Below are 26,899 nucleotides of genomic sequence, written 5' to 3'. Positions count from 1 at the left end.
CCGGCTCCCCCCCCCTTCGGGCACCCCACGCCGTTATTCGGAGCAGTATTGTAGGATGGCCACACCAGTGCGGCAACTTGCTAGACATCACCTCGGTGGTAACCGAATCTCAACGCCTTGTGGTGTCTTCTATTCAAAAAACATTGTTATGCTGCCTTCGACCTATTCGCCGCAAGTGCGCACACAACTCAACTGCATAGCTTGCTAGACACCACCTCGGTGCCATCCGGATCTTGGAATCTCAGCACCTTTTGGTGTCTTCTCTTCAGAAAATATTGTTGCGCTGCCTTTGGCCCCATTCGCACATCAGTCCGCTACTGACGCCATCTCACAGGCTAATGGGGCGCCCCACGCCGACTTTCAGCATTGTAGAATGACCACACCAGTACAGCAACTTGCTAGACATCACCTCGGTGCCATCCGGATCTCGGCGCCCCACTGCAGATGAAGTGCCTCTCAACTATGAAACCACCACGGTGACATCCGGATCTTGGCGCGTTGTGCTGCCTTCGGCCTATTCGCACATCGGTCCGCTACTGACGCCATCTCACAGGCTAATGGGGCGACCCACGCCGAGTTTCAGCATTGTAGGATGACCACACCAGTACAGCAACTTGCTAGACATCACCTCGGTGCCATCCGAATCTTGGCATCTCAACGCCTAGTGGTATCTTCCATACAAAAAATATTGTTACGCTGCCTTTGGCCCCATTCGCACATCAGTCCGCAACTTAGACATCACCTCGGTGCCATCCGGATCTTGGCATCTCAGCGACTTGTGGTGTCAGTCAGAAAATATTGTTGCGCTGCCTTTGGCCCCATTCGCACATCGGTCCGCTACTGACGCCATCTCACAGGCCAACGGGGCGCCCCACGCCGACTTTCAACATTGTAGGATGGCCACAGAAGTGCGACAACTTACTAGACACCACCTCGGTGCCATCCGGATCTTGGCGCGTTGTGCTGCCTTCGGCCTATTCGCACATCGGTCCGCTACTGACGCCATCTCACAGGCCAACGGGGCGCCCCACGCCGACTTTCAGCATTGTTGGATGGCCACACCAGTGCGGCAACTTACTAGACACCACCTCGGTGCCATCCGGATCTTGGCGCGTTGTGCTGCCTTCGGCCTATTCGCACATCGGTCCGCTACTGACGCAAACTCACAGGCCAACGGGGCGCCCCACGCCGACTTTCAGCATTGTAGGATGGCCACACCAGTGCTGCAACTTGCTGGACACCACCTCGGTGCCATCCGGATCTTGGCGCGTTGTATTGCCTTCGGCCTATTCGCACATCGGTCCGCTACTGACGCCGCCTCACGTGCCAACATATTTTCTACGCATTTTATACCCTATGCCGCATAACAGGTCATGTGACTTGTTTATAAAACTTTTCATTGGTTCATTTTACTTTTGGTTTCCTAATGATGGAAGGCTTGATCATATGACCTAAAAACAACACTTTTCATTGGATGAAAACTTTTTTTTTTTCCCAAACGATGAAAGCCCCACCTTGTTTCTGGATGTTTCAGACTAAACTGGCGTCAGCATGAGAGCACCACCATCTCGTAGCTCCGTCGTGGTCATTCCGCGAGCAATCATGGCAGCCGCTCCCCACCAGAAGCCTGCAGGAGTCGGGGCCCCCAAAACTTTTGATGAATTCTCAAGGCGGAGGGGACGCTTTCGAGAATGGGGTCCAAGACCTAGCAGACAAGCGTCCGATTTCCAAGGTGTCCCAGGGCCATTTCAGTGGACCAGGCCCAAAAAGGAAAGAGCCTGCCGCCATTTTGAGAGTCCTGTGACAGCCGCCTATCGCTGCACCGCAAGAGTGGGCGCAACTCAGCTGAATTGCGGCTTTTGACACAGTGGACCAAAAACGGACGGAACGGCAACTGAAACGGTAAAGGGGCGCCCCACTACATCAGATGACACTCCACCTGGAGAGGCCCGTTCACGCCGCCTCCCCCGGGGCGCCCCACGCCGTTATTCGGAGCAGCATTGTAGGATACCAAAACCAGTGCGGCAACTTACTGGACATCACCTTGGTGCCATCGTTCTGCTGCCTTGGAACTATTCGCACAACAGTTTGCTACTGATGACCCACCCCCCGCGACGCCCCACGCCGTTATTTGCTGGGTGGCAACTTACTAGACATCACTTTCGTGTCATCTAGATTTCGGCGCGTTCTGCTGCCTTGGAACTATTCGCACAACAGTTTGCTACTGATGACCCACCCCCCGCGACGCCCCACGCCGGAAATCTGGACGTTGTGCTGCGTTGGGACTATTCGCACAGCCGACCGCTACTTCGTTGTTTTTCCCTAAAAATGTTTATATGTTATTACTATTTTTGTTTTCTTGTATATATTTATAAATTATTAAAGTTTTATAATCTTACTACTTTGTCGGAGTGCTATATATTTTTAATGTGACACATAATTGTAAAAACTTTCATGTACAAAGAGTCATCCCTGGAATCTTCCGCTTCACGCTCGGTCCCCTCCCCAATCACAATACAGGATGGTTTTCAGATAATAGCAACGCTTCTGCTGTGACGGATCTCATCGAGTGTGGGCCTTGATCTACTATAACTCCTTTGAAGAGGGGTGATTCTTTACAGCTGTGGCCATAAACTACATCTGCAGGGCTAGCTGATAGCCTAGGACCGGCCTGGACAATCGGACACAGAGGAAAAGAAGTGTCAGAGGGTGCGGTAGTGAATAGGGCGAAAGGGAGGTGTCGGGCGGGCACAGGGTGTGATTCTCAGGGAAGAGCAGCGCAGATGGGGGGAGGTTTATTACCCATGCATAAGACAGAGAGCGGGGGTGACCACTGCCTGGGTGAGATGCTTGCGAGGGTGGGGAGCCATGCTAAGGATCAACAGCGTGCACAGAGTGGGTCTGGTCAAGGCATCTAAAATGGCTGCCGTGCACGACAAAAGTGTGGCATTTGAAAAAAGACAAGATGGCGCAGACAATGTTTTTCAACACTTCCTGATTTCCTTCGAATCGAACGTTAACAGACGTTGGGGCATATTACCAAAGTTAAGCGATATTTATCCCTAACGATGCATTGCAAAGATTTTTTTACCGTCAGAAATTATCGCAGATAAACCTTGCTATTATCAAGGTTTATCGCAAATACGATAAAAAACGACCGCAATGCATTAATATCGCTGAAAACTCAGCGATATTCATGCATTACCGAGCTAATGCTCTTAGCCATGTTATCCACCTCCCATTGGATAACATGGCTAAGAACTGCTCAGGGCAGCTGTTACTTTTTGGAGATATTCGCGCTTATCTCGAATATTTCCAAAAGTTGATAATAGGAGATAGCGATGTTAGCGACTGTTTCCAGTCGCTAACATCTTGGCATGCCCACTTTGCATGTCATTAGTGATAAATATCACTCACATGCAAAGTGGGGCCCAAGATGGTCGCTATCTCCTACTAGCCGTCGCTAACTGGTGTTAGCAACAGCTAGGTAATACAGATATAATTTTATCTCCGCGAAGCGGAGCGCTGTTACAGATATATATCTTGTTTTTGAACGTTAATTTCTCAAAATGCACTGAAGCACATATATTGAGACCTAGCAAAGGCACATCGGGCTACCAGTCCCTAATATTTTACCAAGTTTCGTGCAAATCCATTCAGCCGTTCGATTATTATTATTATTATTTTTTTTTTTTGCCCCGCGGGGCCCTTTTAAAGCCTCCACATCAAACCTAGGGGGTCAGCGAGGATCTACTATGCCACCTTATGGTCATTTGCCCCTTCGCTTTGGCCTCCTCTTGTCTCTCGATCCTACCAAGAGACAAGATGGCGGCCGCTACGTACTGTTTGGAATGTTTACAGACACCGGAGAGCCAATCAGCTTCGCTTCGCAAAGCTCCGTAACGCGAAAAGTACGCGAAGCGGTGCGCTGTTACAGATATATATCTTTTTTTGAACGTTAATTTCTCAAAATCCACTGAAGCACATATATTGAGACCTAGCAAAGGCACATCGGGCTACTAGTCCCTACAATTTTGCCAAGTTTCGTGCAAATCCATTCAGCCGTTCGATTATTATTTTTTTTTTTTGCCCCGCGGGGCCCTTATAAAACCTCCACATCAAACCTAGGGGGTCAGCGAGGATCTACTATTCCCCCTTATGGTCATTTGCCCCTTCGCTTTGGCCTCCTCTTGTCTCTCGATCCTACCGAGAGACAAGATGGCGGCCGCTACGGACTTTTTGGAATGTTGACAGACGCCAGAGAACCAATCAGCTTCGCTTCACAAAGCTCCGTTGCGCGCAAAGTACGCGTCCTGGGACGCTGCCTGGTCCGCTGTTACAGATATATATCTTTTTTTAAACGTTAATTTCTCAAAATCCACTGGAGCACATATATTGAGACCTACAAAAGGCACATCGGGCTACCAGTCCCTACAATTTTGCCAAGTTTCGTGCAAATCCATTCAGCCGTTCGGGCTAAAAGTGAGGCCAACCGCCCTATGGAAAACTCAATGTTAAAAACACGTTTTGGGACCCCCCTTTTTTCTCGGCCCCCCCTTGACGAACCCCCCCAAATTTTCAAGGGCTGCTCAGAAACAAAATGTGCCATTTTCCTGAAAATTTCAGCCAATTCCGTCCACAAACGCCAAAGTTATTAGACATAGAATTTTCAAAAATCCCATAGAGAAAAAATCCTAACTATATATACCTACTGGCGACCGCCAGTAGGTAATATATATGTATATATATATATATATATGTTTCCAAAATATTTTTCCTGTTTTGAAGGGGCACTCACGCAGCAGGTAAGTAACCCCTTGATTAGTACCTAAGAGCGCAGTCTCACTCCAACCTTGGAGTCCTCATGCCTAACATGTTTCGAAGAGTCCTTATTCTTCCTCAGAGGCATTTCGTCATTCTACAGTGAAGCTGGTCAACCAATTCCCCCTCCTTGCTCATTTATTTATAGGCCTCTGGTGTGTCTTCCATAATGGATTTGTTCTATTGCATGCTGGGAAATGTAGTTGGATATTCCAATGTTCTCCCGCCGGTGGGCTCTGTGTGTATGCACAACAATGCAAGGACAAATTTTGCCCTCCAGGGGGAGTGAGATTCCGCTTTTAAAAATCGTCGTGCGGCTGTGCCTGCCCTCAGTTAGACATAATTTCCATCCTGCAGTCTCACCATCGTTTTTCGAGAGGTGCAGCCCCCCACGACCGGAAACAGCCGTGAATCTTGATTTCCAAAAAGTTGTTCCTGTTTTGAGGGCGTGCTCACACTCAGGTAGGTAACCCCTTGATTAGTACCTAAGAGGCAGTCTCACTCCAACCTTGGAGTCCTCATGCCTAACATGTTTAGAAGATTCCTTCTTCTTCCTCAGAGGCATTTAGTCATTCCACAGTGATGCTGGTCAACCAATTCCCCCTGCTTGCTCATTCATTTATAGGCCTCTGGTGTGCCTTCCATAATGGATTCGTTCTATTGCAATAAATATATATATTGAAGAAGCCAAGGTCCTTGCTCACAAACAACTTTGACGTATAAAGCAGGTACGGACACCTCTTCTTGTGCAATTATGTCAGTGCTTTATTCCAGTATTTCCAGTATCAGTGCATAATTAAGTTAATAGGCTAATGCATTCATCCATGATGCGTATCGACCGCCAAGACATGGTCTTGATCACATGAGATATTACCTACTGGCGGTCGCCAGTAGGTATATATAGTTAGGATTTTTTCCCTATGGGATTTTTGAAAATTCTATGTCTAATAACTTTGGCGTTTGTGGACGGAATTGGCTGAAATTTTCTGGAAAATGGAACATTTTGTTACTGAGCAGCCCCTGAAAATTTGGGGGGGGTTCGTCCAGGGAGGGCCGAGAAAAAAGGGGGGTCCCAAAACTTGTTTTTAACATTGAGTTTTCCATAGGGCGGTTAGCCTCACTTTTAGCCCGAACGGCTGAATGGATTTGCACGAAACTTGGCTAAATTGTAGGGACTGGTAGCCCGATGTGCCTTTTGTAGGTCTCAATATATGTGCTGCAGTGGATTTTGAGAAATTAACGTTCAAAAAAAGATATATATCTGTAAGCGCGGACCGGGCAGCGCCCCGGTTCGCGGACCTTAAGCGTACCGGAACTTCGCGTAGCGAAGCTGATTGGCTCTCCGGTGTCTGTCAACATTCTAAACAGTCCGGAGCGGCCGCCATCTTGTCTCTCGGTAGGATCGAGAGACAAGAGGAGGCCAAAACAAAGGGGAAATAACCATAAGGGGGCATAGTAGATCCTCGCTGACCCCCTAGGTTTAATGTGGAGGTTTTAAAGGGGCCCCGCGGGGCAAAAAAAAATAATTTTTTTTTTTTTTTTTTTCGTGGTTAGCGACCGGTCCGCGAACCGGGAAGCGTTCTGGGGAGCGTACTACAATGAAAAATGAATGATAGTCTTTTCAAATGCTGTATGTTAATTGATTGTTGGATTTTTTGATTATTTTTTATTTCCTTTATCTTCCCAGGGAGCGACCCGGTACGCGAACCGTTGAGCGCCTCGGTTCGCGGACCTTAAGCGTTCCGGGAGTCCACCATTTTGTGTTTCGGTCGAATTAAGATACAAGATGGAGGGCAAATAATGTTCGGAATGGGTAGAAGGGGGCACGGTAGAGTTATCTTGACCCCCTAGGTTTTCTGAGGGTGGCTGAGGAGGTTTATATGTGCGAAAAAAAACCATTTTTTTAAAAAAAATTCGCGAGGTTAGCTCCCGGTACGCGTACCGGGTAGCGCCCCAGGGAGCGTACTTTGTTGAAAATTAGTGAAAAAAGTTAGAGTAAAATAATAATTGTGAGTGATTAGATGTAGGGTAGCTCTGAGAAGAGCTTTTGGGTTTATGGTACATTTAGGTACTTATAAGTAGGTACCAATGCACATTTTTAAATTCAGAGTGAAAATTCTGTTGCCCTCATCTGAGAAGTGAACTCCATCTCCTCTGTAGATATCTTGCATGTAGTAACGCAAGTTATTGTTGTACAGGGAGCCCATTCCATGGTCTCTCATGTAAGCTGAAACAGATTTGTTTACATGCTTCCTCGACTTCTCAATTTGTGGACAAAATTGGTTTGACCACCTCCATTTCTGTCTTTGGCATATATTTGAATATACCAAGGCAGTCTGAGGAAAAAGTGCCATTAATTGCTCAAAGGTGTCCTTTAAAAGCATTTCCAGACCTACACCAGTCAAAGTGCCCAAGTCATTACCTCCACAGTGCACAATTAACAGGTCAGGTTTTGGCAAATGCATAAAGGTTTTCACCAATGGTATCAATTGGTGACATTTTAATCCTCTGTGGCCAAACCACTTAATTTCCACATCTTGTAAATTGAGGTTAGGTAAATTCCTGCTTTCAACGTACCTTTGAGCCCAGTGAATATAACTATGACCAACAATCCAGACAGAAAACATGGTGAGAGAAGGTTCTCCTGCAGTCAGATGAAGTGTGGCAATGAAATGGCAGTTGAAAAAATGAGAGTGTAAAATGAAAAAAAAACTGTGGAGTTTCTGTGTTCATGAAGCAGTAACAGTGATTGGTGGATTTTGATTGATGAAAACAGAAAGTTAGGGTGCACAGATGTGTTCTTTGAAAGATGTATTTTGAGTGGTCAATAAAAAATCATTAAATGAAAGAATGCACTGGATATGCAGGTGCACTGAGAGTTCAGAGTTCAATTGCAACATTGTTGTGTGAACTTGCAAACACCAGAGTTCTTCCAAGAGGTGGTTGCTATGGAAAATAGGCAGAAAGGGCAGAGGGGGAAGGGTTTTCATTTGAAAAAAAGTGAGGGAAGAGTTTTGATTGGGTGACATGAGAAATATGTGTGAAGAATTACAGCATTTCTGTGCTTTTGATAGCTGCAGACTCTGGAGTGCATACCTTTTGCTCTGCTGAAGACAAATTGGTGTGTTTCTGAGACTGTTTTCAAACTCAAAGTATTTGCTAAGGTGAGAAAATATTTCTTTAATTTAGATAGAGAATAGTGTGCTTTAAGGAGAAAATTATGATTTATGTGGCGCAAATTGCTTGTAAATATGCTCTCACATGTGTATGGAAAATTTTGATTTTGAATGTTTGTGTTACATAGCCATGTTAAAAGTGACCCAACCATGCTGGAAAGGCAATCAAAAAATGCTTTCATGTGTTTTAATGACATTTTAAGTCATTTTCCCATGTGCAGTGTTTAGAAATTATGATTTGAAAATCGTTTTTGGGGAAAAGGAATTGTTTTTAAATTCATGACAAGGACATAATGGTGTATGCTTCTTTATAAGGCAATTGACTGTCCCTGATGTTATTTTTCTCATTTTAGTGTAAGACCTTTCTCTGTGGCGCAAATTGCTTGTAAATATGCTTCCACATGTGCATGGAAAATTTTGATTTTGAATGTTTGTGTTACATAGCCATGTTAAAAGTGACCCAACCATGCTCGAAAGGCAATCAAAAAACGCTTTCATGTGTTTTAATGACATTTTAAGTCATTTTCTCATGTGCAGTGTTTTGAAATTATGATTTGAAAATCGTTTTTGGGGAAAAGGAATTGTTTTTAAATTCATGACAAGGACATAATGGTGTATGGTTCTTTATAAGGCAATTGACTGTCCCTGATGTTATTTTTCTCATTTTAGTGTAAGACATTTCTCTGTGGCGCAAATTGCTTGTAAATATGCTCCCACATGTGCATGGAAAATTTAGATTTTGAATGTTTGTGTTACATAGCCATGTTAAAAGTGACCCTACCATGCAGGAAAGCCAATCAAAAAACGCTTTTATGTGTCTTAAGGACAATTTAAGTAATTTTCCCCTGTGTAGTGTTTTGAAGTTATGATTTGAAAATCGTTGTTGAGGTAAAGGAATGTTGTTAAAATTTATGTGCGCCATATGCCCCCAAATTTCTTTTTTAGGGGTGCAGCAGGGTGTTCTTGAGACACCCCTGCACCTTTGGAATAAATTCCTAATTTGTGATGAGCAAATTGTTAATCGCAAATTGCACCTTCATTTATATGAGCCTCCTAGCCCATGGAAATGAATGGGTAAAATAGCAATTAGCAATTTTCTCATCGCAAATTAGGAATGGTAAAGAATCGCTAATTATTCCTTAAAATTTGCTTTTTTGGAAATGCAAAATAGTTATATGATACATATGGCGGTTGATGTCTAACAAGATAAGAAGCTTATGGATTCATTTATGGTGACTGGCGCAATGAAGTAGACATCACTTACTTCATTGGTAGAGCTTTACATGTATTATCTCCTCTGTATTCTTCATCAAGCGTAACTTTAATCTGCAATCCTGAGTAGGCCTCACTTTAAACAAACCTCTGGATAGGCTACATCTTATTGTTATCCTGTATTAATCATTTAAAATGCTAGGGACAGATTTATGATAGGTGTATACCTCTTTTGCGCCACTTAGAAAACATTGTCCATGGGGAAATGACTTAAAATGTCCTTAAGACACATGAATGTGTTATTTTAAAACGTTTGCAATTTTTTTGGGTCACTTTCAACATGGCTATGTGACTGAAACAGTCAAAATCTAAATTCGCAATGCACAGGTGGGAGCATATTTACAAGGAATGTGCTCCATGGGGAAAGGTCTTATAATGTAATATGGGAAAAATGACATCAGAGACACTGAAATGCCTTATAGAGAAGCATACACCATTATGTCCTTGTCATAAATTTGCAAACCATTACTTTTCCCCAAAAACGATTTTCAAATTATATTTTGAAAACACTGCACATGTGGAAATGACTTAAAATGTCAATAATTCAAAATTTGCGATTCCTTAAATGCAATGTATCAAAAAAAAATATGTAAAAAATGATATTAAGGATTTGGAAACTACCACCAACTTCTAGTTTGTGGTAATTTGCGAATTCTTTTCAAAAAGCATTTTTTTCAACAAAAAAAAAAGGTCCCATATGACGCCCATACATGCCCTTAGGGCATGTAGGTGTGCCATATGCTCCCAAATTTCTTTTTCAGGGGTGCAGCAGGGTGTTCTTGAGATACCCCTGCACGCTTGAAAAAAATCCTATTTTGTGATGAGCTAATTGCTAATCACAAATTGCAACCTTCATTCCTATGAGCCTCCTAGCCCATGGAAATGAATGGGTAATTTGCAATTAGGAATTTGCTAATTGCAAATTAGGAATAGTAAAGAATTGCTATTTATTCCTTAAAATTTGCTATTTAGGAAATGCAAAATAGTTTGATGGTACATATGGTGGTTCATCTGTAACAAGATAAGAAGCTTAGGGATACATTTATGATGACTGGCGCAATAAAGTGCACATTACTTACTTCATTGGTAGGCCTTTATATGTATTATCTCCTCTGTATTCTTCATCAAGCGTAACTTTAATCTGCAATCCTGAGTAGGCCTCACCTTAAACAAACCTCTGGATAGGACACACTTTATTGTCATCCTGGATTAATCATTTAAAATGCTAGGGACAGATTTATGATAGGTGTATGCCTCTTTTGTGCCACTGTGCGTCACTTTTATGATGCAGCGGTGGTGCAAAAGATTTGCTATGAGGCGACAACATTACAAATTGATGCATTTAGGCAGATATGTCATGGTGTAAAAAAAACGTACCACATAAAACCCAAGCAGCAGTGATGCAAAAGATGCACCATGTCGCAAGACAGGCCTCACTTGGGGCCATATGTATCAAGCTAATTAGCATTTGCAAAGATCAAAATTCTACGAATTTCGGCCTTTGCGAATGTTAATTAGACAAATGGTATGTATCAAACAAGTTTGATGCAAAATAAGGAGTAGCAAAATTTGCTATTCCTTATTTTGCAATTGCACTGAAGGATTTGCAAATGTTGTGACTACTTAAATGCAATGTATCAAACAAAAACTATGTAAAAAATGACATTAAGGATTTGGAAACTATTGTGGTAAATTGGTGGTAATTTGTGAATTCTTTTCAAAAAGCTTTTTTTCCAAAAAACAAAAGGTGCCATATGACGCCAACACATGCCCTTAGGGCATGTATGTGTGCCATATGCCCCCAAATTTGTTTTTCAGGGGTGCAGCAGGGTGTTCTTGAGACACCCCTGCACCCTTGGAAAAATTCCTAATTTGTGATGAGCAAATTGCTAATCGCAAATTAAACCTTCATTCATATGAGCCTCCTAGGCCATGGAAATGAATGGGTAACTTGCAATTAGCAATTTGCTCATCGCAAATTAGGAATGGTAAAGAATCGCTATTTATTCCTTAAAATTCGCTATTTAGAAAATGTAAAATATTTTGATGATACATATGGCAGTTCATCTGTAACAAGATAAGAAGCTTAGGGATAGATTTATGATGACTGGCGCATCACCAGGGATGTGACAGTCATCCTGCGCCGCTGTTCCGCCACCCATGGTGTGCTGCATTTACAATGCGGCGCAGCATGGGGCAAAAACGGCACAGATGCGTGACGCATCTGTGCCGTAAAGGTGGCGCATTGCTGGAGTTGTATCGCAAGTGCGATGCAGCTCCAGCAAGGCTCAGGGGTGCCCCATCTCCACAATGCTGCGTCAAGACCTATGCCAGCTTCAAGCAGGCGCAGGGTTTTGACGCAGCTTTCTCCTATCTGATTGTAAATGCGGCACACCATGGGTGGTAGAGCAGTGGTGCACATTAACTGGTGCATGCCTGGGGATGTGCCATTTAATATAAATCTGCCCTTTAACATTTAAGTATGTGCAGGGGACACAGAGTCGGTGAGGCTTATCCAAGGTTAAGAAGAGATGAGTCCTGTTCAGTGAAAAATTAGACATAGGCTTCACCTGCTCAGCATTGCTGGACATGGCTAAATAATAGCTGCAAAATGTTAATCTTGTTAAACAATTTTACTATTATAATCTCTGAGATTTGTTTCTTACTCTGCAACATCTCATTGTTGTTATCTTTCTTTAAAGATAAAGACAACCTGAACATGAGCGACAATCTGCAATCAGTTGATTTTGACCTCATCATTGAACTTGTAATTGAAACATCAGTGGATGTTGATCCTTTGGATGATTTAAATCCTGAGGATGAAGAAGAGCGTGATGAGGATGCAGATTTGTCCGAATTATATGATATAGGATGGGAAGCTGACCTGCTTGAGCCTTTGGAAATATAAACATTTATTTTTAAAATTTATAATCAATAAAAAGTAAAAAGGTAAACCGTTTAATTTAAAAATAAAGACACCTTCAAAAACAGGTTATGTGTAGTGTCTTCAATAAAATATTAAAATATGCTCATAAAATTAGATCAGATTCACATATAAAATAGCATAGGTAACATAAATATAAATGTCATTTCTTTTCTGGTATTTCTGTATTGTAAAATTGCCAATGACTAAAAAATCTTCAAATTAAAATGTCAAGTAGTGTGTTAAGTTTTTGATCACTGTTACTGATTTACTGTTTGGTAATAATGTTTATTAACATTTTTTATTATATTTTTCCACAGATTCAACTGCAGATCATTTCAAGATTTCACCATGCCTACAATACAAAGACAGATAAAGGCTGCAAAACGTCAAAGACAGCAGGTGAAAAAAAAAACGCAGCAGTCCTCTAACAAAAAGATTTCTCAAGCCACGAAGAAAGCACCGGGTAAGAGCTCTAAATATTTCATAAGAAATATTTGTATTAAAAAAAATATTACTACAGAAAATGTTTCAGTCCATAAAACGAGAAGGAAATCAAATGGAAAGAAAAGGACAATGAAAAATGTTACTGCTAGAGCAAGAGATAAATCTGTGCATGATAGTAGAAGGAAACAACAGTTTAGGGAGATTCGTAAACGAATGTTCCGCAACAGGATAATTGGCAATTTGTTAAAAAATATTAAGAAAGGTCAACAGAAACTAGTTTTTTATAAGAGAAAAAAAAAAGTTGAGAAAGTTATTGATCAGGCATTTGAAATTAAACGTAAGTTATTTATTTTGATAATCAATAGAATTAGGAAGCTAAACAAGGCAATTTTTGATTTCAAAAGAAATAGTAGATGGAAGAGAATAGTTAATCGTAGTAATTTTTGTGAAGTTTTTTCTGGAGAATGGATGCATAGTTCAAGCTCTGAGGCATTTTTTAATGAGGAGAGTTATTTCCAGGATAATGATTTGGTGCATGCAGTTGACACCAGTGGTCGTGCTTATGAAGTGAAAGATGGTTGTCCAGTTGAAAAAGAAAAACTTGTGACAACAGAGGCAGAAGAGGTGTTAGGTAATGAGGTTTTAGGAAGACGTGCTAAGGGTCCTGTGTACACCTGGAAGTGTAGTAGTATTTGCAGTGTGCGACAGGATTCCATCAATTTGCTTTGTGATTTTGTACGGTCATTTAACAAAAAAAGTTTGAAGCAGAAAATGATGTTGTTGCAAGAATTAGATCCTTGCAGAGTAAGAGAAGTGACAGGTTTGCATGGTCATTCACTGGCTTGTCTTTCCAGGAGAGTATGCCAGAGTGTTTTTCATCATTTCAGGATGCTAGCAGTGCATCATAAGAAAGTGAGGAAATTAGTTAGAATGTTGTATTATGCTAAGAGTCCAGCAATTATGCTGAAACAATTATGCGCTGCTCTTTTGCATGGTTCTGAAATAGATGTGAAGAATATATGTGAAGAAATTGAGTTTTGTTACTTTGGAAGTAAAGAGGAGAATGTTGAAATTGAGCAAGAAGTAGAGGGTCATGTGGAAGATAGTGTACAGGTTTCCAGTACAGATAATTTCCAGAGGGAAATTGCGACGTTTGACGTGAAATCAAGTGAGAGGCCTAATTTCACTTGTGTGTGTTGTCGACGCACTTATTATAAGAATCAGACTAAGTTAGTGGATTTATATGCAAAAAGTGAAAGGGAAAATAATAGTGAATGGAAGGATTTTGCAACATACTTGATGGTAGAAAATTGTTTTGATTTGGGATTGGATCAACGTGTGTGTACTTATTGTTGTAACAAATTAAAACAAAACCAGATGCCTGCTAGAGCAGTTCATAATAATCTGGAATTGGTTGAGATTCCTTCTGAATTGAAGGACTTAAATACTTATGAATCTATTTTGATTCAAAGTATCCATCCCTTTCAGGCTATTGTAAGAATGGAGCCAAAGACAGGGAAATTGCCTCCATCAGATTTACAGAGAGGATTAAAGGGAAGAGTTGTTTATTTGCCTCTAGATTTCAAGAAAAACATTAACACAATTGGAGTAGAAAAAGTGGAAGAGGAACCTCTGGTTATCTTAGTTAATGGGGTTCCGACAAAGAATAAGAAAATATGGCAAGATTTAGTAGATGTTAGGAAAGTTAAAAAGGCAACATTGTATTTGAAAAAAAATAATAAATACTATAAGAATGTATATGTTGCAGAAGAGGAAGTAAGTGAGGAAGAGGATAGCGATTTGTGTGCTGGTCAAATTGAGAAAGTAGAACCCTCTACTAGTGAAGAAATATATGAACATTATAGTGTTCATCCTTTGCATTCCAAGGAAGTCATGGGGAATGCTATTGAGTTGTTTCAAATGAAACAAGCCAAAGGGAGTCCCATTAGTGTTTGGGAGGAAAGTTTGGAAGCTCGGTGTTTCCCATAGCTTTTTCCAACAGGTCAGGGAGGAAGATATGATGAGCGACCTCATCAAATTCCTGCTTCTGAATACCGGACTTTGCGATTGTATGCAGGAGATGCTAGGTTTCGACAATGCATTCCTTATTTGTTTCATCTCCTGTTTGAAAGCGATCTGTCTGGACTGTCATATGCAGTGAACCACATCTTGAAAAGTGGTATACACATGCAAAACATCTCGGCAAGTGATTTTATGGATAAAGTCAATGTCCAAGATAGTATTTTGGATTCTCACCTGATTAATCTCATGGCGTGTCAGCGTGGTACTAATGAGTACTGGTACCGTCGTCATGGTGATTTAAAATGTATGCTGAGGAACTTAGGTACTCCCACATGGTTCCTCACTCTGAGCTGTGCCGAGTATGGCTGGGAAGACTTACTTCAATTTCTACGAGAGGCAAATGCTAACGTAGATAACATCGAATTCAAGACACCCGGAGAACTGTGCTCTTTGGATCCAGTCAATGTATGTAGGTACTTCAATCATAGATTTGAAGCTATGATGTCTTTCATCATGAATAAGAAGAATCCACCTCTTGGAGAGGTGTTGGATTTCTTCTGAAGAAAGGAGTACCAAGCAAGAGGTGCTCCTCATATACATATGTTGCTGTGGATCAAGGATGCACCTAAATTTGGAACGGATCCAGAAGACTCAGTGATGAGTTTCATCCAACAGTATTCTACGTGTGCTGTTCCAAACGCAAAGGAGAAGAAAAGCCTAAGAGAAAAAGTTCTGCGTTTCCAAAACCATCGATGTGGAAAGTACTGCCGTCGTAAATTCCGAAACAAAGACAAGTTCTACACTAAATGTCGTTTCGGCTTTCCACGACCGGTGATTTCTAAAGGAAGAGTAAACAGTTTGATGTCTTCGTTGCGACACAATGTCATGAAGAAATCACCTAAAAACACTTACAATTTGAAGAGGAACGAAGAGTCAAAGTACATCAACGACTACAACCCGGTGATTTTGTCCATGTGGAATGGTAACATGGATATACAGTTTGTGGCTGATAACTGTATGGCTGTGGCTCGGTATGTGACGTCTTACATCACCAAAAAAGAGAAGACAGAATTGAAGGATATGTGGGAGGACATTTCCCATGAAAAGAGCCTCAGCAAGAAGTTGTACAGTTTCAGTCTGAAGATGTTGTCGCATCGAGAAATCGGAGCGTACGAATGTTCTGACCGGTTGTCTTCAGCAAGTCTCTATGCCAAGTCCAGGAGTATCGTTTGGGCGAGTCTTGGTCTTGCTGCAACGCGTAATCGAGTTCTCAAACCTGTGCGGGAAATTGAGTATTTGGCGGAAAAGGAGCCAAACAGTACCGACATTTTGAAGACAAACATGTTGGATACATATTATCCAAATCGAAGCAGTCACCTCGAGAATGTTTGTCTGTATGAGGTTCTGCAAAATTACATATTCAAGAGGAACATCAAAGAAGATACTGAGAAAGGAGTGTATGCTGTAATAGGAAGTGAGGGATGTCTGGTCAAGCAAAGAAAATGCCACTTGGTAAACCATCGAAAATTGAGTGGCGAATCTCCTGAAAAAAAGGAGTTTTTCTATTTAGCACTTTTGCAACTTTTCAAGCCTTGGCGTGCAGAAGAGGAACTGCTTGGAAATTTTCTCTGTTACGAAGACTCTTTCAATGCCGCCAAGGAGACCATAGAATGTCCTGCTTTTCCCAAATATGTAGAAATGTTGAATGCGGAAATTGAGCAGGAAGCAACGATTGCAGCCGAGATTGCCAGAGACAGTTCTCAGGACAGTCAGAGTTCTGCTTCATTGAGTCAGGATCCACTAGGAGGACCTGTTATCGAAAATGAAGCTGCCACTGCTATGAATGAAGTGGAAAGAGCCATGGCACATGCTCAAGAGGATGCGGTTAACTTAGAAGAGTTGGAAAGGCAACTCAACGTTGAGCAGAGGAAAATATATGACGAAGTTACCATGCAAATTGATCATGGATTAAGTCATGATAAGAAAGAGTGCTCATGTACGTCGTTGAAGCCTGTCCGACTGTACGTGAGTGGAGAAGCGGGAACTGGAAAAAGTTTCCTCATTAAAGCAATTTCATGCTATTTGCAGGAAAGGACAGAGTCATCGCTGTCTTGTGTTGTCACTGCTCCAACTGGACTGGCAGCACATAATATTAAAGGGATTACTTTACATCGTTTACTGATGCTGCCAGTGGAGCATGACAACAAATTAGAATATCACAAGCTATCTGGAGATGCTTGTTTTGAAGTTTCAAGAATCTTGAGGAAAATGAAACTTCTTATCATTGACGAAGTAAGCATGGTTTCCAATGTCATGCTTGCCTTTGTGCATTTGAGGATGCAAGAAGTTCTCAAAACAGAGTATGATGTGTTATTTGGTGGCAAACACATCATTGTTTTCGGAGATCTTCTGCAGCTGACACCAGTGAAAGGGCAACCTGTGTTCAAAATGCTCACGCATGAAGATACCAGGAAGTGCCTAGGCAGCATTGGCAACGTCAATATATGGTTAAACTTCAATTATGCTGAACTGCATGAAAATATGCGTCAGGCGAAGGATGAAGTTTACAAGACTATTCTACAAGATGTTAGAATTGGAAAAGTGACCGAGCATGGCAAAGAAGTTTTACATGCACGATTACTGTCAAATTTATATCCAGAACAAGATGTTGTGCCTGAGAATATTTTTCAGAAAATTACTGAAAAGAAATCTGGAATATGTTTGATGCCAACTCTTGCAGAATGTGCCAAATTTAACAACAAAATGTTGCATTTAGAAAAGCAAGAGATTGTGAAACTGGAAGCTATTGATAGAGTAGAGCATATGGGATCAACAATTATTTTGTCTGAGAATCTGAAAACAAAATTGGATTCATTAGAGAAGAGTATATCTAAAACTGCAGGTTTTGAAAAGACTCTGAATGTGTGCTTGAACTGCCGTATAATTTTAAGAAGGAATTTACATGTTGAAAGAGGTCTGGTAAATGGATCAATGGGTAATGTTGTTGATTTTGTGAAATACAGAAAAAGAGATGGAATTGAATTTTTTAAAATTAAATTTGATGGCATTGAGGAAGTACAGCTAATTGCTCGTTGTTCTGCTAGATTTTTGCTTGTAAAAGACTTATATGTTCGCCGTAAGCAGTTTCCTGTTTGCTTGGCATATGCGGTGACAATCCATAAATCGCAAGGTTTAAGTGTAGACAGTGCATTGGTGAATATTGGCAGTTCTGTGTTCAAGGAGGGTATGGCATATGTGGCATTGTCACGAGTTAGAACTTTATCGGGATTGTACTTGATTGAGTGTGATGTCACAAACATTTGTGCAGATCTAGATTGTGTTAAGGAATACAATAGGTTAAGAAGAGAGTATGCGCCACATTTGCCTCAGTTTCCTTTGTTTGAGAAACGTGTGGTAGGCCGGAAACGAAGAAATGAGAACAATACTGGGGAGGTTGTAGCAAAAAGACAAAAAGTCAATGAACCTAAAATTACAAGCAGAAACAAAAAGGATTCTGTTGAAGATGTTGTTGGTTTTCAGTTTGAAAACAGTTCTGGTGTCAACTGCTATGCTAATGTAGTAATTAATGTTTTGTTTTCTCTAAAAAATGTAAAAGAAGAGATTGTGGTCAATTCTGATCAAAGATTTTGCAGTTTGTTAAATTCTGTGTTAGAGAAATGTACCACTGATAGAAGAAACATAGAAAGTGTGTCTGAAATTCGAAATCTGTTAGACAGATGTTCAGGCCAAACACAATTCTCTCAAAATATTCAGCAAGATTGTCAGGAGTTTTTAATGTATATGCTTGATGTATTACATGCTGAAGGTGTAGATGTAGATCAGCTGTTTGGGCTTTCTTATCAATGGCAGCATGACTGCGAGAACTGTATGGTATCAAGTACTACTAGTGTAGACTCAGAAAGATTTATATATTTAACTTTGCCAGACAGTAAATCAGTCTCCTTTAATAAGCTAGTAAAAGCTGCTAATCACAACATGGAGTGTAGCCAATGTAAATCTGAAATGATGTCCACATTATTTATACGAACATATGGCCAGTACGTCATTTTAATGTTCCAACGATGTAGGCCTGATGGAACAAAATTGACAACTTTAATAAAAAAAATTGTAGCTTCGCAGTTGTCAATATCAGGAAGGACTTTTGTAACTACAGCAATTATATATCATGACGGCCCTTCAATAACATCAGGACATTACACAGCTTATTTAAAGTCTAGAAATGGCTGGTCATTCTGCAATGATTCTGTTTTAATTTTCAAAAAAAAATTGCCGTATGACCTTAAAAACTCTTACCTGGTGTTTTTAAAACCAAAATTTTAGGGAAATAATCTCGGGATGTGCTATGTGGAATTTCAAGAAGTTCTAATGGCTCCTACACAATTTGGCCTTGAGGATAAGTGTAGTTCAGAGACATAACTTCTAATCATAGGACTGGACATCATGGAGATATATGTGCACTTTGAATGAGTTCAGAAAAACTGTTTCTTTTTATAAGCTAATTGAAGCAGCCAATCAAAAAATGGACTAGAGGGAATGTAAGTCTGCAATGCTGTCTACTGTTTTACATTGCTTTGTGATTAAAAGTGATGTAGAGAATTAAATAATTGTAGTAGTCATAGAGGTAGTGTAAGTCTGCTTCATATTAAGCAGTATCAGTGTCATAGGAAATGTAGAACATGACTGAGCAAGAAGAGGAAGATATTACTATTCCAGGATTGTGAAAATGATCTTCAACATTTTAATTCTGAAAGTTGCGGAAATGCCAAATGATGGGATTGGCTTACAAGAAATCCAAGAGTTATAAATGGCTCTGACTAGATTTGGCCTTGTGGAAAATAGTGGTAGAGAGCAAGAAGTCATTTATTGCATGTAACGTGTTTTTAAAAACGATGGAGGTTTTCTTTCAGAAAGTGGCGGGCTGAAAGTAATAACAGCACAAAAGAGTGTAAGCTGTTCATAGGACATCCTTGGACGTCATGGAAAGTAAGTTAACTTTAAGGAGTTCTGAATTTTGATTTCTGATGTTGTATGGGTTTTTTAAACACAATCATTTTGATTGTGTTTTTTTTCCCCGCTGTTACATGATGAATACCTTCAAGTCACTGTTTTTAGTGAATTTTGATACATTCTGAGAACAGCAAAAATAAACCATTTAACATGTATAATTAATTCTGTACTGTTTGCATTTATGATGTATATGTAGAACTGTGTAGGAGGCATGGAGAAGGTGAGGCTTCTGTAAGTGTCAAAGTTGTTGCATGCAGTGCTGCACTTCTACGTATTCTTTCATATGCTGGACTACATCTGCACAATGAGATACCTAAGCAAAGGAAACACAAGTGATGTGATTGTGAAATGAGCAAAATAAATTGCACATATTTCAATTACATCACCTGTGTTTCCTATCATTATGAATCACATTGTGCAGATCAAGTTTAGGTCTGTCCAGGGAAACATAGGAGGTTTCTACTTTGTTGAAGAGTGCAGTGGACATGACTCACTTCATTGGTAGACTTTCACAGATATTATCTCCTCTGTACACTTCAACAAGTGTAAATCTCATCTTGAACTCTGAGTAGGCCTCACCTCAAACAAATCTCTGGATAGGAGACATGTTATTGGCATCCTGAAGCGACACTTTTCTGAAACAAGAGCAATGCAAAAGATGCACCATGTTTTAAGATAGGCCTCACTTCATCTGCATCAAGATACTGTTAGTTTAAAATGTATATCTTTAGGACTGTGTAGGGGACCTGGAGAAGCAGAAGCTTCTGTCAGTGTCAAAGTTGTTGAAAAACTATTTGTCCTTCAATCTTTTCCCTTGTCTTTTGTAATTTTTAAATACATGTTTTAATATTTTTCAAATGTTGGTTCTCTCTTTCACAGATTGAAAGTATAAAAATAAAAAGTGATTAATTTAACGGCAATTATAAGGTAAATAGTTGTACTCTTTTCGTTACATTTCTATCACATTCACCTACTATTAGATCCACTGCTTCACTTCTTTAACCCTCAGTTTCCTGCCTTTGCTACTTTCCTCATTCCTTTCTCTATTACCTACTTACTCAACTCCTTCCACTCTTTTTCTCAGTCCCTCTGTTCTCATAGTTCCTCAGTCTTGTTCACTCACTCCGTCTCTATTACTCTTAGTGTTTGTGAATTACTTTCCCACCTTTTTTTTGGACCGCTTCCCGGGAAGTGGCCCGGTTCGCAAACCAGCAGCGTTACGGGAGTCCACCATTTTGTGTTTCGGTCGAATCAAGATACAAGATGGAGGGCAAATAATGTTCAGAATGGGTAGAAGGGGGCACGGTAGATGTATCTTGACCCCCTTGGTTTTCTGAGGGTAGCTGAGGAGGACCATAGTTCTTCACTCTTGTTCACTCTCTCTGTTTCTATTAATGTCACTGTTTATGACTGATCAAAAATTTTAAAAAAAAAAAAAAGAACAGTAACTATAAGGGAAGGAAACAGACAGTTATGTTAAAAGAAAGACAGCTATAGGGAGTAAACTAAGGATACTGTTACTAGCAATCCACTGCTGTTGATGTTACTGACCATGTCATGAATGATGTAATATGTGACATCATCAGCAGTGGATTGTAGGTAACAGTATCTCTTGTTTACTCCCTAGAGCTGTCTTTCTTTTCACATAACTGTCTGTTTGCTTACCTTATACTTACTGTTCTTTTTTAAAAAAAATATTTTTTTTGGTTAGCTTCCGGTACGCGTACCGGGTAGCGCTCCGGGGAGCGAACTAAAAGAAATAGAGGCTGGCAGAGTTCCAAATATTCTACCAATTTTTTATAATGGGGAGGTAGTTCTGAAAAGAACTTTTTTTTTTATGTTTTTGTTGTTTTATATTTTTTTTAGTATTTTTTGAACATTTTTTTACTTTTTTTGTATTTTCTGAACGTTTTTATATTTTTTTTGGTTTTTTTGGGGGGGGGAAACAAAAACGATCCATTGTAAAGGGCTCAACAGGAGCAACAAAAAAAAAAGAATTTATTCTTTGGGGCGTCTCGGACAAACATTAACATGATTCTGAATAGCTCTCATAATCAAAATGATGCTACTTTCCCTGTAGCAGATGAAATCGCCGCAGTGCACGCACACTTGCTTCACGTGCCCAAACAACATTTGGATGTTTGGGATCATCTCCCTCGCCTCTGGTCCCGACACCTCTGGAACAACTGATCTTCTTGCCATTGGGAGGGGATTTTGTTGCTCATCACGTAGCTGGGCAGCACTATAATTATTTGGGTGCCACCTACTCATATGCCGATGCATAGTGTGATTGCCGTAACTGTATTTTTTTTCAGTTCCCCTTGACAATCTATCACCGCATATACGGCAAAACACGTAGCGTGCATTCACTTTTTTTTGCCCCTCAGGAATTCTATAGAATTGCCAAATGTAATTCTCCTTTCGATTGTACCTCCTGGGCTCCTCTGGCAAAAACCTTGGCTCTTCCTCCTCTTCCTCCTCTTCCTGTTCTTCCTCTTCTTGCAAAATTACTTCAGCAGGTGGTCCTCTCTTTCTTGGATTTGGTGGAGGTGGTGGGTTAGAACCAGCTGAAGCTACTAATGAAGCCATGTCAAAGTGTAAATAAAGGGTCTTTCTCTCACCAAGATGAAAGTCAGAGTGAGGAAAGAAGGAGGGATTTTCATCATTTGGGAAAAGCAAAAGTTGTAAACCAATGAAAAGTGTTCATTTTAGATCACATGACCTAGTATTACATCATTAGGAAACCAAAAGTGAAATGAACCAATGAAAAGTGTTATTACCGAGTCACATGACCTGCTGTGTTTACGTTACGCGGTCGGCGCCGCGCCGCGGATCGCTTCCGGTTCGCGTACCGGTGCGCTTCCGGGTACGCTAACGTAGCACGTAATATGACGTATTACGCGAGAACGCGAAACGTCATGCTGACGCGACGCGTCACAATGTTGTTTTCTAACGCGAGAGGTGCGCAAACGGAACGTTTACCGGTTCGCGGACCGGGTCGCGCCTCCGGATTGAGCTAACGGGAAGCTAACCGGTACGCGTACCGGGAGCGAAACAAAAAAAATAATTAAAAAAAAATTGTATTAAAAACATGTAAAAAATATTTTTCTATTTAAAGAAGAATACATTGTAAAGGTTTTGATATTAGCTGTTAAAAAACCAATGAAATTCACTGAAAAAACCATAGGTTATAGACCATATATAGTTAGGAATTAGCATTTACAAAACCTTGAAAATTCACTGAAAAAACCATAGGTTATACACCATATATAGTTAGGAATTAGCATTTAAAAAACCTTATTTTACTCACACAAAACCAATGAAATTCCATATATAGTTAGTTGTACTAACTATATATCACGCACCCGCAATCCACTGCTGATGATGTCACATATTACATCATTCATGACATGGTCAGTGACATCACTGATGACATCACTGATGACATCTCAAATGACATCACTGATGACATCACTGATGACATCTCAAATGACATCACTGATGACATCACTGATAAAATCTCATTTGACATTACTGATCACATCACTGATGACATCATTCATGTGATAATACGATGAACCTCTTCAGACTCTAATATAACCTTAGATACACTCAGTGTAAACAGACACTCACAGACTGTCACTCATCCATGGAGTTACTTACACACCTAGTCAGTCATGCAAAGAATCAATCACAGCTCCATTTTCACAACTATACAGTTATACACACCTTACTTATTCAAACATATACTAACACATATTTACTCTCTTTTACAATCCCTGATACAAGTTCACAATGATCCATACAGCCACTCACACATTCACTGACTCTTATGCACAGTTATTTATATATGTCAACTCTCACATGTACTGTATTTTACATATGTACTTACTTTGACATGTAGCACTGAGATATCTATTCACTCACCAATACAGTCATGCACACAGTCAACCGCCCATACAGCTGTTTCCACATGCACTTTTGAACCCATACATCTATGCACAGAGTCATACACCTCCCAGCCACCCACACACACACTCAGTCTCCCATACATATGCTTGGGCAACCAATCAATAACCCATATAGTTACTCATATAGCTACTGATCAACACATGCAGCAGTTTACAGAACAACAGACATAATGATGCACAAATTAAGACAGTTTAGTCACTAACCCATGCACTCAGTGAGACACATTTAACCACTCACTCATACAGTCAGTCATGCACCTACTAAATCCTTCATCCAGACACTTATACATCCACTCATTCTTAAATATGTAAGACATATTTTAACTTTACAGAAAAATACAGTCACTGGATGTTGTCATCAGTGATGTCATCAGTGATGTCATTTGAGATGTCATCAGTGATGTCATTTGAGATGTCATCAGTGATGTCATCAGTGATGTCACTGACCATGTCATGAATGATGTAATATGTGACATCATCAGCAGTGGATTGCGGGTGCGTGATATATAGTTAGTACAACTAACTATATATGGAATTTCATTGGTTTTGTGTGAGTAAAATAAGGTTTTTTAAATGCTAATTCCTAACTATATATGGTGTATAACCTATGGTTTTTTCAGTGAATTTTCAAGGTTTTGTAAATGCTAATTCCTAACTATATATGGTCTATAACCTATGGTTTTTTCAGTGAATATATATATATCTGATATATATATATATATATATATATCCAAGACCCATAATCCTCTCACCGGAAAAGATCTGAGCACATATGGGTTAGAGAGCTTGCAAACTTTATTTTGACCAGCATGATGCATTTCGGCACATCTACCTTTTTCAAATGCCGCTGTCTCGAGTGTTGCAAATCTTCATGTTTTTAAACGATAATTGCCTCTCAGTGATTGGTGGAAATCCAAAGGTGTATCTTGGCACTCCGAGTCCGTTATGCAGGCACTCTTGGTAAGTCCCTTTATAATCCACAGTGGGCTGCGCTTGCAGCTTCCCTTCACGCACACCAGTATCACAAAAAACCCTGTTACAAGCCTCTTGAACCCTCATCCAGCCACTTACGTCCCATCAGATGCATTTATGATGTTTACATGAATGGCACCCAAGCAAGGTTGAAAGTACTGCAGGTTTAATAACAATTTCCATGAGATGTGGCAATACTATGTATTGCTCACAGCGACAACCAGTGCTGTTGGACTTCCATGTGCTTTCTCATCTCTGTGGGTTACCTCATTCTGTTAGCAGCTGTCTAGTTTGTCTGAAAGTATATTGCAGCTTTTGAATTTTGGGAACAGGTGGTAACAGTAGGTTGCACAGACCATCTGAAGCTAACGAATGTTCCAAGATGCCCTTCATCCCTTGTCATTAACTTGCAGAACTTCCTTGATTGTTCCAGTTGTACAGGATTACATCTGATTTATGTAAATCTCTAAACTACTTGCTTGAAAGTACCCTTCCTATTGGAAGAGCCGGGTTCCACGTTGTAGATTTACTCTCGAACCCCAGGCTGATGTCTCTTTTTAGCAGTATGAAAGCGTGGAGGGGAAGAAAATCGTTAGCTAACTAATCATTATCATTCCAATTGCCTATAACTCCGAAGAAACAATGCCAGGAACAGTTGGACATTAAGTACCTCAAGATGAGGGTGTAGAAATACATTTGAACTAATACAAAGCCCAACCTATGGGTGAAATTAAGACAGCGCAGCATGCACAGAATAATCAGTTCCAGAATCAGAATACAGAAAATGATGGCCCCTTCATTGAGATTTCCCTTCATTGGAGATTCGTAGGTGTAAAGCATTAGTCTGTCAAATGTCAAATGTCAAAAACTTTTATATAGCGCAACAAATCACCAGAAAGGTCTCAGGGCGCTTGGCAGTGACGGCAGTTGACCACTTGCAGGGAGCAAAAGTGAGTAAGAGGGAGATTACTTTGGAAAGTGCCAAGTTTTCAGGCTCCTGCGGCACGCTAGATGGTTAGAGAGAGACAGCAAATGGGAAGGCAATTTATTCCATAACTGCGGTGCCAGATAAGAGAAAGCCCTGCATCCATTCTGGAAGTACGCGCCTTAGGTTGAACAAGAAGGGACTTCGAGCTTGAACGTAAGGTTCTAGACGGTCTATACCATGCCTACACTACCACTAACGTGACATCCTTACTTCGCGTTTCCCCAGGCAAGATACGTAAAAGTGTCAGCATGTGAAGGCTTCCTAAGAAGTCCACTCACGTTGAATGGGTCAAGTAGCGTAAAGCTACAGACCTCGTTCTAAGATGCTCTCTCTCTCTCAAGGCAAGGCAGAAGTCCCCCCGGCACTGTCCCTAATTTAAACACATGAACTTGCAGGTAGTATCCCAAGATGCATTGTGACATCACACCACCCAAGCAAGCCACATCCTTGTAGGTAGATTTCCATGTGGCAGCGATGCTCACAGGCCTTTGCTAGATGACCTTGATTCCCAGGCTTACACTGATGAGAAACTACAACAGCTCTTTATTAGCAGTATCGCCATTCAATTTATCCTCTCCTCCCTAAGCCTAACTCCTAAAACAAATACGTTATTCTATCTAACAAGGATGAATTTCTCCATCGGCAACAGAAACTTGAGAAAGAACAAATTCAACATGCACATGAAATTTACTACTAAGTCTAATGTAAGAGCTTCCAGGGGAAAAATACAATTCAGGTCTAAAGAAATCGGTCAACTTAAGAAATGGCACACAGCCTCATGAAGGTACACATCTAACATGAACATTATTACCAACCACATCCAACATGTTACATAAGCACATCAATTGCATGAATACTCGTTAGCTACATGTACAAATTATGTACGTTAATGTTTTTGACTAATCACATGTGGTTGCAATGTTAATTTCTTCACATTTATATTTAAAATATCCATAACACCTCACCTTTCACGTTACTACAGCACACATTCTAATGGCCTAATGTTAATACAACAAAGGATTATAAGTAGGTACGAACTACCCATGATTATAATGAACCCCTACAAATGAAAGAGGAAAGTCTGTGCTCTAACACTATGATGGATTAGGCCTGTATTGGACTTCTGTGTCAATGGCTTACTTCATACCTCTATAAGGAGACATAGGTGATAAGCGTGTAGCCTAGTACAGGTCAAAATGTTAGTCTGGACACGGGAATTTATTTAAACACACTTTGGAAATGACTCCTAAGCACATGGACTGGTTTTCAAGTCAGAATC

The sequence above is a fragment of the Lissotriton helveticus genome, chromosome 2_1 (genome assembly GCF_964261635.1).
Source record: "Lissotriton helveticus chromosome 2_1, aLisHel1.1, whole genome shotgun sequence".
Taxonomy (NCBI): Eukaryota; Metazoa; Chordata; class Amphibia; order Caudata; family Salamandridae; genus Lissotriton; species Lissotriton helveticus.
The sequence above is the reverse complement of the archived record's forward strand: the minus strand, read 5'-3'. Positions refer to the sequence as shown.